At 43.6% G+C, this 13,544-nt stretch overlaps 1 protein-coding gene across 1 annotated transcript in view; it reads right to left on the bottom strand.

The window, feature by feature from the left end:
* Positions 1-8,871, bottom strand: part of LOC109867616 (prickle-like protein 1) — a 60,741-nt gene extending 51,870 nt beyond the window's left edge. Inside the window, exon 1 of the mRNA XM_020456862.2 lies at positions 8,591-8,871. The gene's annotated coding sequence lies outside the window, so the exon portion shown is untranslated. The remainder of the gene's footprint in view (positions 1-8,590) is intronic.
* Between the last annotated feature and the right edge of the window lie 4,673 nt (positions 8,872-13,544).

Raw genomic sequence — 13,544 nt, 5'->3', positions numbered from 1 at the left:
AAATGACTATCCTCTCTTCTCCATGTGACGCTGCTGCTCTGTTTACTATAATGAGGATCACTGTAAATGAAGAAGAGGGAGGGGAAAACAGTCTGGTGCTAGTCTGGATCTGGGTCTGAGAGGGGGAAAACAGTCTGGTGCTAGTCTGGATCTGGGTCTGAGAGGGGGAAAACAGTTTGGTGCTAGCCTGGATCTGGGTCTGAGAGGGGGGAAACAGTTTGGTGCTAGCCTGGATCTGGGTCTGAGAGGGGGAAAACAGTTTGGTGCTAGTCTGGATCTGGGTCTGAGAGGGGGAAAACAGTTTGGTGCTAGCCTGGATCTGGGTCTGAGAGGGGGAAAACAGTTTGGTGCTAGCCTGGATCTGGGTCTGAGAGCGGGAAAACAGTTTGGTGCTAGCCTGGATCTGGGTCTGAGAGGGGGAAAACAGTTTGGTGCTAGCCTGGATCTGGGTCTGAGAGGGGGAAAACAGTTTAGTGCTAGCCTAGATCTGGGTCTGAGAGGGGGAAAACAGTCTGAGGCTAGTCCGGATCTGGGTCTGAGAGGGGGGAAACAGACCCTCCGATGAGGTTTATCTGGATCTGGTTCTGGGTAAGGCTGGGTGAGATCAACTTTCCAGAACCACAATGGGTGTAGATATAAGTGTGAATGAAGTGTTCTTTGCAAAACTCTGACCACAAAGGAGAAGGGAGTTTTGCACATGTTCCATGACTATGATACAGTAATATTTCATAGCTGGTATGAGTATGCATGGGGGAAATAATTAAATATGTGTGTGTGCAGTCGTAATGACTTCATCACCTTGGTGGTCTGAATGTTTTACCCACCATTACGTTGTGTGTGTGTGGTTACAGCAACACAAATGATCTGGTAGGGCATTAAACTCCAGCGTCTGTGCCAACTCTGTTTCCCCCCCACATCATCCTACAACTCCTAATAAACAAAGTTGTGCCTGGAAGCGCTAAATGCTTAGCATGTGGATTCAATGTGAGGTGCAGGCCGCCCAAACAGGCAGACCAGCCAGGCAGCCCAGACAGGCATCCCAAACAGGCAGTCCAGACAGGCTTCCCAAACAGGCAGTCCAGACAGGCTTCCCAAACAGGCAGCCCAGACAGGCCTCACATGGAGGCCTCAGCATTAGCATGTTGGAGTTGAAAGTTGAAACTCTGACGCAAAAAAGCAACGCAAACATAAAGCTCTAATTCAACTCTTATGTCAAAGATAATGTCTGTACAGTACTTTCACACTGTAGCACACTGAAGAAGCACAGCAATAGACATGGAGTGAGTCTGCAAGGCACGGTGTGTGTAGGGACCACCAGGGTCGACCACAAACTGTTTACGGTCGAGGCCACCGACGGACTCTGCCGTCACTCTGCCATGGTTTGACCACCAACTCTCCCTAGTCTGGCCATGAAAAACAGGGTTATTCCTGCCTCTCTTTCTCTCTCTCATGCTTGTCACACGGATCTGTCTGATACTGCTTTTAGCCCATGCGGCAGATAGGCAGCGACCTGGGCTCGCTAGGTCGGTTGGTCGGTAGGTCGGTCAGCACGCACGCACGCACGCACACACACACACACACACACACACACACACACACACACACACACAATGTCTGTCTGTCTGGGGATAAAAGCCTGTCAGCACAGTGCCAGAGTATTTGGTTTGAGAGCGATTTACACGGATGCGAGGGTGATTTATGCAGCCCTGCACAAACACAGCTCTGTGTACATTTCACTGTTACGGGTATTAAATCAACAGAGGAAAAACATACACACGCACACTGGCACCGGGACTTACATGTCTGCTCATTCATACTCGACTAGGGTCTGCAGCACACACACACTAACAAACACACACACACTGGCACCGGGACTTACATGTCTGCTCATTCATACTCGACTAGGGTCTGCAGCACACACACACTAACAAACACACACACACTGGCACCGGGACTTACATGTCTGCTCATTCATACTCGACTAGGGTCTGCAGCACACACACACTAACAAACACACACACACTGTCACCGGGACTTACATGTCTGCTCATTCATACTCGACTAGGGTCTGCAGCACACACACACTAACAAACACACACACACTGTTGGGCGTCTGCCACACACGTGTGCACACACACACACACAGACGCCGACGTGTCTGACTGTATATGTCTAAGATTAGACGAATGTCTGTGATCAGACGTCTAGCTGACGCTATACGATACGGCGCACCACAGCACTAATGTTCTGGAACCAGTCTCTTTAACTGGATGAGTTGGTAGCCTGGTTCCAGAACTGTTTATGCTGTATAGTCAACACCTATTTGCATTGACAAAGACATTAGGAGTTATACTGCGCAAACAGCTCTGGGACCGAGGCTAATAGTAAAGACAATAGGAGTTGACCATAGGCCCACATTGTACACACAGATCTGGGACCAGCCTAATTGAATGTAACTTGGGGAGTTTGTATGAGAATAAGCAGGCAGGGTTATCAACTACACAGTGCTGATCCTGTGAGGATTTAACAATACACTGCTGCATATAAAAATATGATAAACAGCCATGGTGCATCTGCAATGTTTCTAAGATTTATAACAAACCAAAGCTTTTATTTCCCTTCTCAGTGTGTGTGATGGTGTAGCGTCAGTATGCATGTGTGTGCATGTTGTGTGTGTGTGTGTGTGTGTGTGTGTGTGTGTGTGTGTGTGTGTCTCAGTGTAAGTATGTGAGAGTGTCCAATGTGTATTCATAGAGTCAGTGCAAGAGAGTTAGAGCTAAAAAAAAAAGGTCACTGCAGGTAGTCCATGTAGTCATTATTTAGCAATCTGTTTTAGCAGTCTTATAGCTTGAGGGTAGAAGCTGTTCAGAGACCTGTTGGTTCCAGACTTGGTGCATCAGTACCGCTTGACGTGCGGTAGCAGAGATAATAGTCTGTGGCTTCTGTGGCTGAAGTCTTTGACTATTTTTTAGGCCTTCCTTTGAGTGCTACGGGGCGATAGTCATTTAGACAGGTTACGTTGCCGTTCTTGGTCTATGGTGGTCATGCCTTCTGGTAATCCGTCTGTCCCTGTGGCCTTGTGAATGTTAACGTGTTTAAAGGTCTTACTCCCATCGGCTACGTTAAGCAGGATCACGCAGTGGTCCAGAAGAGCTGGTGCTCTCACGCATGGTTCAGTGTTGCTTGCCTCACAGTGAGCATAGAAGGCAATAAGCTCATCGGGTAGGCTCGTGTCACTGGGCAGCTCGTGGCTAGGTTTCCCTTTGCAATCCGTGATAGTTCACGAGCCCTGCCACATCCAATGAGCATCAGAGCTGGTGTAACAGGATTCCATCTAAGTTCTGTATTGACGCTTTGCCTGTTTGATGGTTCGTCGGAGCGTGTAGCGGGATTTCTTATCAGCGTCCAGGTTAGTGTTGCATTCCTTGAAAGGGGCAACTCTAGCTTTGAAATTAGTGCGGATGTTGCCTGTAATCCATGGCTTCTGGTTGGGATAATCACTGTGTGGACGACATTGTCGATGCACTTATTACTGAAGCCGATGACTGATGTGGTAAAATCCTCAATGCCATCAGATGAATCAAAGAACATAGTCCAGTCTGTGCCAGCAAAACAGTCCTGTAGCTTAGCATCCGCTTCATCTGACTACTTCCGAATTGAGTGTGTCACTGGTACTGCCTGTATGAGTTTTTGCTTCTAAGCAGGAATCAGGAGGATATAGTTATGGTCAGATTTGCCAAATGGAGGGCGAGCTTTGTATGCATCTCTGTGTGTGGAGTAAAGGTGATCTACAGTTTTTTTCCTCTAGTTTCACAGGTGACAAAAAGGTCAAACACATTTCAGTTTTCCTGCATTAAAATCACTGGCCACTAGGAGCGCTGCCTCTGGATGAGCATTTTCTTGTTGTAGGGCTATAGAGACGTGCTTGTGAGGACAATATATATAATACTTCATAGAAAAGCAACTTTGAATAATGGGAAACAGGAAATGACAAAAAAATCTCAGACTTTGGTGTATGTTTTATATGCTTAGATATATTCATTATTTATGCTGATAAAGAGCAGTGGTCTATTATGGTCCTGCTATTGCTATGCCAATTTGGGGCTCCCGAGTGGCACAGTGGTCTAAAGCCACTGCATCTCAGCCCTTGAGGTGTCACTACAAAATGTTTTTTTTTTCTGGTTCAAATCCAGGCTGTATAAAAACTGGCCATGATTGGGAGTCCCATAGGTCGGGGCACACAATTGGCCCAGTGTTGTCTGGTGTAGGCCGTCATTGTAAAATAAGAATTTTAAATTAGAACCCAAACCGGCTGCTATCGTGCATAAATGTATTTTGTCCCCCCACACCAAACGCGATCACGACATGCAGGTTAAAATATCAAAACAAACTCTGAACCAATGACATTAATTTGTGGACAGGTCGAAAAGCATTAAACATGTATAGCAATTTAGCTAGTTATCTTGCACTTGCTAGCTAATTTGTCCTATTTAGCTAGCTGGCTGTTGCTAGCTAATTTGTCATGGAATATAAACATTGAGTTGTTATTTTACCTGAAATGCACAAGGTCCTTTACTCCGACAATTAATCCACACATAAAACGGTCAACCGAATCGTTTCTAAAAATCTCTCCTCCTTCCAGGCTTTTTAATCTTTGAACTTATAAGGTGATTGGCATCTAAACTTTCATAGTATTACCATAACGACCAGCAAAACAGTTAGTCTTTCAATCACCCACATGGGTATAACCAATGAGGAGATGGCACGTGGGTACCTGCTTCTATAAACCAATGAGGAGATGGGAGAGGCAGAACTTGCAGCGCGATCTGCATCAGAAATAAATTACTTCTATTGTAGCCCTTGGCGTCGCAGACGCTCGTTGGCGCGCGCGAGCAGTGTGGGTGCAATAATTGAATAACATGGATTTCAAAATGTATTTTACAACGCTCGCGCTCGCGCACGCGACAAGACCGGTCTGGTCAGCATGTTAACTGACTTGCCTAGTTAAATAAATAAAAAAGTTATTGAGCACACAAACATTATCCCTTTTGGAGTATCATCAAGTATCATTACCTTGTGAAGAGATGCAATAAATCACCTAGATATGATTTCACTTTAGATAGTTATGTCATAATGAAATGTCATTAATGAACTGACCCAAAAACTGCCAACCAAAGCAGTGAGTGACTGTTCTAACCACTAGGTGACACCCATACCTTGATTTCTACTCTGAGAGCTTCCCCTTTCCCTATTTCCCAAAGAAACACACACACACAGATGAACACACACTTGGACACAGTACACGTACACACACACACACACAGCATGCCATAGTGTTTCAAACACCAATGTTTCTGCTCTCAGATTCAATAATAACTTCCAAATGAACGGGGTCACACTAACTCAACCCCCAAATGAACGGGGTCACACTAACTCAACCCCCAAATGAACGGGGTCACACTAACTCAACCCCCAAATGTATTGTACATAATCATTGCCTGACCAAGTGACAGTTAAAACCTCTCATGCATGACACTGTAGGAGACCACTCTGAGGTGTGAGAACGGATAAGTCTGTTCTCCCCTCTCTGAGATGACAGGCTCTAAACAGGGCTGTGCTGGGATCAGGAGAGAGAGAGAGTTAGAGAGAGAGAGTTAGAGAGAGAGAGTTAGAGAGAGAGAGTTAGAGAGAGAGAGAGTTAGAGAGAGAGAGTTAAAGAGAGAGTTAGAGAGAGTTAAAGAGAGAGAGTTAGAGAGAGAGAGAGAGAGAGGGAGAGAGTTAGAGAGAGAGAGAGTTAGAGAGAGAGAGAGTTAGAGAGAGAGAGAGTTAGAGAGAGAGAGTTAGAGAGAGTTAAAGAGAGAGTTAAAGAGAGAGTTAGAGAGAGAGAGTTAGAGAGAGAGTTAGAGAGAGAGAGTTAGAGAGAGAGAGTTAGAGAGAGAGAGAGTTAGAGAGAGAGAGTTAAAGAGAGAGTTAGAGAGAGTTAAAGAGAGAGAGTTAGAGAGAGAGAGAGAGAGAGGGAGAGAGTTAGAGAGAGAGAGAGTTAGAGAGAGAGAGAGTTAGAGAGAGAGAGTTAGAGAGAGAGAGTTAGAGAGAGTTAAAGAGAGAGTTAAAGAGAGAGTTAGAGAGAGAGAGTTAGAGAGAGAGTTAGAGAGAGAGAGTTAGAGAGTTAGAGAGAGAGAGTTAGAGAGAGAGAGTTAAAGAGAGAGTTAGAGTTAGAGAGAGTTAAAGAGAGAGTTAGAGAGAGTTAGAGAGAGAGAGAGGGAGAGAGTTAGAGAGAGAGAGTTAGAGAGAGAGAGTTAGAGAGAGTTAAAGAGAGAGTTAAAGAGAGAGTTAGAGAGAGAGAGTTAGAGAGAGAGTTGGAGAGAGAGAGTTAGAGAGAGAGAGTTAGAGAGAGTTAGAGAGAGAGAGAGTTAAAGAGAGAGTTAGAGTTAGAGAGAGTTAAAGAGAGAGTTAGAGAGAGAGAGAGAGAGAGAGAGTTAGAGAGAGAGAGTTAGAGAGAGAGAGAGTTAGAGAGAGAGAGAGTTAGAGAGAGAGAGAGTTAGAGAGATAGAGTTAGAGAGAGAGTTAGAGAGAGAGAGAGTTAGAGAGAGTTAGAGAGAGAGAGAGAGAGTTAAAGAGAGAGAGTTAGAGAGAGTTAGAGTTAAAGAGAGAGAGTTAGAGAGAGAGAGTTAAAGAGAGAGTTAGAGTTAGAGAGAGTTAAAGAGAGAGTTAGAGAGAGAGAGAGGGAGAGAGTTAGAGAGAGAGAGTTAGAGAGAGAGAGTTAGAGAGAGAGAGTTAGAGAGAGAGAGAGTTAGAGAGATAGAGTTAGAGAGAGAGTTAGAGAGAGAGAGAGTTAGAGAGAGTTAGAGAGAGAGAGAGAGAGAGAGAGAGAGTTAAAGAGAGAGAGTTAGAGAGAGTTAGAGTTAAAGAGAGAGAGTTAGAGAGAGAGAGTTAGAGAGAGTTAAAGAGAGAGAGTTAGAGAGAGTTAGAGTTAAAGAGAGAGAGTTAGAGAGAGTTAGAGAGTTAGAGAGATATGCTTTTCTTTCTCCCATACAGCCCCCCAGCTGTGGCCACAGTGACAGATTACAAGCCAGCCTGTCTGTGTAAGTGTATGTGTGTGTCGTGCATGTGTGTGTGTGTGTGTGTGTGTGTGTGTGTGTGTGTTTGTGTGTGTGTGTGAGAGGGTTGTCCTGCTCTCCCTCCATCTGACTGATACTAGCCTAAAGCATACCACAGAGCCACACTACAATACAAGCCTCCATAGAGAGAGCATGCAGACATGCTTATGCTGATGTTGACTGTACCATGTTGGGAGCAAATACTATTTGAGGAGAACTTTAGTAAATATAACATCCACTCCATGTGTTGGTGCCTTTGGCTATCCTAAAATATTGAGATGAGTGTGTGTGCGTGTGTGTGCGTGTGTCACCATTCCCCAAAGGGATTATAATAATTTTGAGAATCTCTTCAAAAAGGTGTGTGATTATGAAGCAGTCGTTTGAACTGCATGAGCAGTGAGCACAGGTGCTTAGTCTCACCGAGAGAGGTCAGTTAACAATATATCCATCAATAATCTTAAACACACAAGACGACAGAAAAGGACTGCAAGGTGACACTGTGGAGAAAGAGTAAACACACTCTCCCTTCACCCGTTGAGCAGAGCGCCAGGAGGATCACTCTTCACCCGTTGAGCAGAGCGCCAGGCGGCTCGCCCTTCACCCGTTGAGCAGAGCGCAAGGCGGCTCGCCCTTCACCCGTTGAGCAGAGCGCCAGGCGGCTCGCCCTGCACCCGTTGAGCAGAGCGCCAGGAGGATCACCCTTCACCCGTTGAGCAGAGCGCCAGGAGGATCTCCCTTCACCCGTTGAGCAGAGCGCAGGGCAGGTCCCACCCCCGGAGTTGGGGATGGGACCGCGCAGGGAGAGACTGACAGACAGCGCAGCAGCAGCGGCCAGTCACAGTTCTCTGCGCCGACCAGTTGTCACCAAAGTGACAGGCAACAGCTGAGAACATACATCTGGAACCCAGGGAGCCTCCACACTACGAATTTCGACACCCGCTATATTTTAGACCACATTGCTTCAAGTATTGACGTTAGGGTTTTTCACAAGACCACAACCGACAAGGAAAGTAGACTATTTGTGATCATATCGGAAGGTCAGGCTAGCTAGACTTTGTTAATTTCCGTTGTAGGCAAGGCTATTTCATTTCTGAAAGCATTCATAATCATTTACAGACCATACATAACGGTCTGTATGTATCATAGAAAGCCCTCTCAGACCTTCGCAAAAAAAAAAAAAGCCGACACGTTTTCTGAGTCAACAGCAGGGCATTTAAATATGAAAGAGACTGATCGAAAATATACTTCTCTAGATGAACAAATAGTACACAGCTTATTGTGAATAGTAGCCTAATAAAGTGACTAATTCACTTTTAAAATAGCTTGCTCATGATAAATACTTTCAGAAAATAAAACACACTTCACTGGGCAGCTCAATTCAGGCTCATAAAAGTTAAATGAAATTGCAATATAAACATGTTCCATTATGCAACAGGCTATCATTTGATATTTGATACACTGATACAAGGACGCAACATAAATGGTATCCTTACCCCGAAAGAGTTCAGTCCTGGTAAACAAAGAATCCAGAACTAATATTCCTTGACGTGTAGAAACGATTCAAGTTACGTCGCATTGGCATGAAATGAAATGTCCAGAAAGCGCACCGTTGTTCCGCAGACTTGTCCCGAACTGCGCGGTTAGATTCGTCCAAATGTCGGCGACTGCATGTTGTAGGCAAAACGAGTGAACTAGGGAGCCTACTTTGTTAAAGTTCATCTATGACTGTCACACAGCATCTCCTTATAAATTCACTAGCGCCCCGTTCGTAATAATGGGCTCAACTCGAGCCACACCGAAATGGCATTAGCATTACTCTTTGCCTATTGGCTTAAACAAGCAACCCCCACCAAGAGAGAGAGAGAGAGAGAGACCATATCTTAGTCATTGAATTGAATTGAGATGGCGGGAGAGAGAGAAAGAGAGAGAGACATATATAGAGAGACAGAGACATAGAGAGAGAGAGAGGGAGCGAGAGAGAGAGAGAGAAAGAGAGCGAGAGACCATATCTTAGTCATTGAATTGAATTGAGATGGTGAGAGAGAGAGAAAGATAATTATTAATGTTTATCATTCCAAATATGGGTGGTAATGGTAGTGATAACAGTTTAGTGATGGTAGTAGTAGTCGTAGTAATGATGATTGTAGTTGTAGTACTGATATAAAGAAGAAGATGACCGTTGTTTAGTTATAAGTTAGTTATAGTTTCATTTTCCATAATTTGATTTTATATTTATTACATTTCTACTATTGACTGTTACATTTATTGTTATTATTTTTGTATTGAATTTTGTATTATTATTTACTACCATTTTATATTATTATTCGCTATCATTTATAATTTTGTTACAATGTATATTGTACACATTGTTGCTTTGGCAATATTGACACAATGTTTTCATGCCAATAAAGCAGCTTGAATTTGAATTTGAATTTGAGAGAGAGAGAGAGAAAGAGAGAGAGGGAGTGAGAGAGAGAGAGAGAGAGAGAGAGGGAGTGAGAGAGAGAGAGAGAGAGAGAGAGAGAGAGCGAGAGAGACATGTAGAGAGAGAGACAGAGACATAGAGAGAGAGAGAGAGAGAGAAAGAGAGAGAGGGAGTGAGAGAGAGAGAGAGAGGGAGTGAGAGAGAGAGAAAGAGAGAGAGGGAGTGAGAGAGAGAGAGAGAGAGAAAGAGAGAGAGGGAGTGAGAGAGAGAGAGAGAGAGAGGGAGTGAGAGAGAGAGAGAGAGAGAGAGAGAGAGAGAGAGAGAGAGAGAGAGAGAGAGAGAGGGAGTGAGAGAGAGAGAGAGAGAGAGAGAGCGAGAGAGACATGTAGAGAGAGAGACAGAGACATAGAGAGAGAGAGAGAGAGAGAGGGAGAGGTGGACATTCTTAGTAATCTCGAGAATGTTGACGATTTTTGCGCGAGTTTCACTCCTGCTTCCATTTCCACTGGGACTGCTCCAGAGAAAGTTTTAATACTGTATCATAGATGTTAACAAAGTGAGTCATTGAGTAAATGTAAATGTTTTGCTTTAGTTCAATTGTCGCAGCCCAGCCACATAATGGATTTTGAACATTTATGAAATCTCATGAAAAATCATGGATTGGACTGCAATTAATGTCCCCTCCCTCCCTCCCTCCCTCCCTCCCTCCCTCCCTCCCTCCCCCTTCCCTCCCTCCCCCTCCCTCCCTCCCTCCCTCCCTCCCTCCCCCTCCCTCCCTCCCTCCCTCCCTCCCTCCCTCCCTCCCTCCCACATTTTGTTGTGTTACCACTGAATTGATTAGATTGATTAGATTTCTATTTTTTTGTCACCGTTCCACACACCATATTTTCAAGCATAGTGGTAGCTGCATCATGTTATGGGTATGCTTGTAATTGATAAGTACTGGGAAGTTTTTCAGGATAAAAAATAAATGGAATGGAGCTAAGCACAGGTAAAATGCTAGAGGAAAACCTGGTACGATCTGCTTTCCACCAGGCTGGGAGATTAATTAACCTTTCAGCAAGACAATAACCTAAAACACAAGGCCAAATCTACGCTGGAGAGCTCATCAAGAAGACAGTGAATGTTCCTGAGTGGCCGAGTTACAGTTTTGACTTAAATCTACTTGAAAATCCATGGCAAAACCTGAAACGGTTGTCTAGCAATGATCAACAACCAATTTTATAGAGTTTGAATTTTTTTTTAAAGAATAAAGGGGTAAATGTTTCACAAACCAGGTGTGGAAACCTCTTAGAGAAAGACTCACAACTATAAACGTGGCCAAAGATGTTTATACAAAGTATTGACTCAGGGGTGTGAATACGTATGTAAATGAGATATTTCTGTACTTCATTTTCAATACATTGACGGTATGAATACTTTCTGAAGGCACTGTATATGCATACACTGAAAAAGGGCCATAGCTCAACTCTGTTATTGGATCTGTCAAATGCCTCTGGTTGATTGAAGTTTCAGAGTTAGCAAGCTATCCAATCTGTCCTTGAACAGTATAGGGCTTCAAAAGGCCGACTGTTTTTGAAGCATTTAGAGAAAAGCATAGGTATAATATGTTATGATTGATTGTTATCACTTAGCATGGACCAAAACAACTGGAGCAAGTCTGACAAGGCTCCAAAATAACCCCCGAAAGGTCAAAGATGAGGTCAGTATTGATGTCTTTGGGACCACATCACTTTTACAAAATGGGACATCAAAGCTTTAAGCTACATGTGTAATATAAATGTGACAAATGGCTCATTCTGATTGGATGACCTTTGACACCTAACATTAGAATAAGGAGCTCGGTCATTGGTTGACCCAGGTCATGGTAAACTGAAAGCATTATAAGTGGGACCAGGTTCTGCCAAACCCTGTCAATCAATTTCCACGCACACATACGCATGCACACACACACACACACACACACACACACACACACACACACACACACACACACACACACACACACACACACACACACACACACACACACACACACACACACACACACACACACACACACACACACACACACACAGAGAGAGAGAGAGAGAGAGAGCTCAACGGCCGGAGTGCACTGCTCTGACAGGTTTCATCTGGACCAGATGGATGTAAAGCCTACTTCTCTTTGGCGTTGCACTTCAATGAAATATATTTTCTTTGTGTGTTTCTTTTTCCCCATTTCTGTTCCCCTGTAAAATAGCGAGACATACTAAGAGTTACAACCATGTTCAAAGTATTTGAGTTTGCTGGGAAGTAAACAAAACAAACAGCAGAACTATTTGTACATCACCGTATCTTGATGTTAAGAAACGGTTCAGTTCAACCAGTGAGTGTTGTAAATTAGCCACACAGAGCCCTTTAATGGTCAGTGTTGGTTGGACATGCTGTCTCGAGAAAGGACACTGAAGGAGATAGCATATCTCTCTGTCGGGCCATATGATTTACTGCTACCCTAATGCTCTTTGTGGGTTAGAGCAGAATGTTTATTAAGCAAACCTCTTTCCCTATCACTTATCACTTATCTTAATCTATTGCTTATCTAATGTGATATTTATGACAGTGTTGTAAAAAGGCTCTCACAACGCAGCATCACTGAGCTGGAGATCCATTAGGATGGCTTGCATACCAAGCAAGCGCAGCATGTTTCACTGTGTCCAGATGAAGTTTCTTCACTGCTACATTCAGGACCGGATGTTCTGGACTAAACATCTACTTTGAAAAAGGTCTTAGAAAACAGCCCAAATTATTTGTTAATTCAGCTACTTTGACAAAAGAGGGACAATCACTCACATACAGTACAAGCTAAGTCATTTACTTGATCAGTGAGGGGATAGCACTTTGGAGATTCATCATTTGATTTGAGGAAAAAGCCCTTTCCAATGCAGCTGTATATTATGTTTGGCAGGTTTTGTGACAGAACAGAAGGGAATGCTTTAGTTGTGCTAAATCTTTCATATTTTTTTAACAAGACTGGGAGCTCAGGGTGCCCCCTGAAGAGAATATTTGAGCTCCGTGCCTCGGACACAAGCCCACAATAAGCACTTTGTGACGTTGATACTTTAACTTAAAACGAAGAGCTATTACACTTTCTCTCTCTATCTGTTTCCATTATTACAGTTTTTCTCAATTGCTAAAACACAATTTCGGAAGCCTTGCTCCATTTCCTGAAAACATTAAACACAAAACCTCATCTTCAAGCACTATTTACATAACCTCTGACTCCTCTCGCAAAATGAAACATTCGCCCCAAAACAGTTTTACCTGTGTTCAAAATCGAACACTGCTCTCAAAACATAAACAGTGATCAAAATGATATACATTCTCAAGCAGTCAGTAAACAATACACCGAAAACACATTGTTCAAAAATACAATTCTCAGGGAGAAGTACATTTTTAAATCTTTTTTTTGTTTGTATTTTTCCGTCATTGTCTTTTGATGGACGAAAACATGTTCTATCATAGTAGCTCAAAATTGATCAGAAATCACAAATCTGTTTTGCTCTTTGCAATTTTGTTCTTCCTCCTCCTTGTACCCATATTTTCACAGTACTGTACCCTGCATCTCACAAACTTGTCCTTTGTCTCTGTGATACTGTAATTCTTGTTCTTTGTTGATATGAACCTGCAACCAGTCAAAATCTATTGAGCAGTCAGTACTGTTAATAAATGGAAAGCACAATGTACTGGGCCATACAATTTGTCCATTGTACAGTATACAGCCTACAATGCACTGTACTACAGTATACAATACTAAAAGGGACAAAAATCAAAGGAGTAAACATGTGATCAATGTGCTTCTTCTTGTCTTTGGGCTGGGTCAGGCCAGAGCACTTCGTTGACATCACAAGCTATATTGTCCCTCCTGAGGCAACGGGGGAAGAAGCCTCTTGTGTGCCGTACTCAGCCCTGACATGATTCCTCACCTATATCACCACTGGCTAAATCCATGGCTTGCAGCAGATTTACTCTGGTGTAGGGTT

This window comes from Oncorhynchus kisutch, linkage group LG22 (assembly GCF_002021735.2).
Source record: "Oncorhynchus kisutch isolate 150728-3 linkage group LG22, Okis_V2, whole genome shotgun sequence".
NCBI classification, from domain to species: Eukaryota; Metazoa; Chordata; class Actinopteri; order Salmoniformes; family Salmonidae; genus Oncorhynchus; species Oncorhynchus kisutch.
The sequence above is the reverse complement of the archived record's forward strand: the minus strand, read 5'-3'. Positions and strand labels throughout refer to the sequence as shown.